This window comes from Caretta caretta, chromosome 8 (assembly GCF_965140235.1).
Source record: "Caretta caretta isolate rCarCar2 chromosome 8, rCarCar1.hap1, whole genome shotgun sequence".
Classification (NCBI taxonomy): Eukaryota; Metazoa; Chordata; order Testudines; family Cheloniidae; genus Caretta; species Caretta caretta.
The window spans coordinates 49,335,317-49,337,750 of NC_134213.1; positions in this window are offsets into that span (position 1 = coordinate 49,335,317).

The following is a 2,434-nucleotide window of genomic DNA, read 5'->3' on the forward strand; positions in this document are numbered from 1 at the left end:
GAGCTGCTCATCCTCACCTCACGCTGGCGTTTGAGCGCCCAGCACTTCTAAAAATCAGGCCTACAGCATTCTCAGGCTGTAACCCAAAAATCAGTGGCCAGTGTGAAAATGTTGAATGTAGTCTCGAGCCTTCCCTGCTGTAAAATGGGTATACATGTGTCTCATAGGAAGCTGATTCTTAAGTGCTTTAAGATCCTCACCATAGTGGTATGGCTAGCAAAACAGCATTATAAGTCACTTGGTGGATTTCACCACTTGTTCCCTGCCCTTAGAGGGCAAGTCAAGCCAGGGACCAGGTTATGGAAGTGAGGGAGCCGAATGGTTTGACACAGTCATAGAAGAGATAGAAGGTGGAGAATAGATGATTAAAGAGAAGGAGAGCTACTATGCAAACACCTACATACCCATTATATAACCCTCCATCCTCCACCTATTGTCTTTTCCATGATTCTGGCAAAAAGTATCCCTCTGACTTACTCCTGTAACTTCCTATGAGCCTAGGTGGCAAACTGCAGGGATTCTGGACTCTACCTATTGGCAAGTCTGTGAATAGACTGAGCCAAAGATACTCATGCAAGTAAATTGCTTCTGGCTGTGGTGGTACTGACAGGATAAGAGCACTGTGAAGTATAGCAGAGACATCTAGCTACAAACCTATTCAGTAGTGGAGCAAAAGTTAAGGATCAGAGACCACACTTATACAGGAGACAGATGCACAAAACCAAAGCCACACCAGTTTCTCAACTCCACAAAGTAACTGTGCAAATGAAAAGGAGGACTTGTGGCACTTTAGAGAGACTAACAAATTTATTTGAGCATAAGCTTTCGTGAGCTACAGCTCACTTCATCAGATGCATTCAGTGAGCTGTAGCTCACGAAAGCTTATGCGCAAATAAATGTTAGTCTCTAAGGTGCCACAAGTCCTCCTTTTCTTTTTGTAGATCCAGACTAACAGCTGCTACTCTGAAACCTGTCATTGTGCAAATGAAGTAGATAAAGGAATTCTTTAAGCCTTTAATATGGGTGGCTGATTAGCAGGGGCTAGAGGAAGAGTGATGGCTGTTGGGGTTACCTTCATTGTGGATTTCCGTAATTCTGAATGAAGTGTAACTAACATGGAGCTTTCAGGACTTATTTGCAGAGCTGATGAAAAAAAACAAACAAACCTATTTGCTTATGGGGAAAATCCTTTTAGGAACTGACAGGTATTTACAACTTTGACTGGCAGGTCCTTTTACTGGTGAACAAACAGATTTCAGTCTGACAAGTCAATACCATTTCAAAGCAGTATAGTGGGGTCATGCAACTCTTCTATCTGTCAGGTGCTTCATGTACCATCACCCAGAGATGTTTCTGCCACAGCTACTAGGCCAAAATTTCCCAGTTAAATTACTGAAATTTGTTCATGTGTATTGGGGTCCTGCCTAGAGACTAGAACTTCCTGAAGGCCAACAGTGGGATGTAAGGGGCAACTGCTCTCTACACTGCATTGTAAAACCAGGGTTAGTAGAATTCAGGTCCTGGTTTGAACCCTCCACCCTTGTGAAGTCCTAGGATCCTCACTCCGAGCCTTGGGTTAGCATGATGTGTGTGCAGATGAAAGTGGGCGTTAGGCTTGAGCCTAAGTTTGAACCCTGGTCTTACAATATTGCAATATAGATATACCCTGACAGTTTTGCCATTGACTTCCATAGAGCAGAGTTAGGCCTTAATTTAGCATTGTTCTAATGCAAAATTTATTTATTTAATTTCGAGCCATCCCCCTTACAAAATGGGACTTTCCAATGTAATCTAGATGGAATTGGGACCATCAATACATTGATTCCAATAAACTTATTCTACTTTAAGTAAATCAGTCTTTTGATCCGGCTGTCTATTTTTGCATATCTTAGGAAACCTTTTAAAAGCACTACACCTCTACTCCGATACAACACGAATTCTGATATAACGCAGTAAAGCAGCGCTCCGGGGGGGTAAGAGGGGGGTGGGTGCTGCGTGCTCCAGTGGATCAAAGCAAGTTTGATACAACGCAGTTTCACCTATAACGTAGTAAGATTTTTTGGCTCCCGAGGACAGCGTTCTATCGGGGTAGAGGTGTACCTTAATATCCAAAGCTTTCAGGGCAGTATTTCTCAATTTGAGCCTCAGCGTTTTAGTGGGCATTGTAACACCACTCATTCAAATATGGCCCAGCCTCCCCAGTCATAACAGAGGGGTGAGGCAGGCCACATTTCAAGGGGTGGCATTATGACCCCATGAGTGAGTGGGAACATTTGCCACACCCCAGCAGGAAGTTTGACATGCCCGTCCACTAGGATAAGAGTGGGATGGGGAGAACCACCCATTTATTAAAGATTGAGGGCTCTCCGGGCCCAGCCTGCTCCTCTCCCACGTACTGAAAAGTTTATAACAAGGAAGAAACTGGCCATTCATA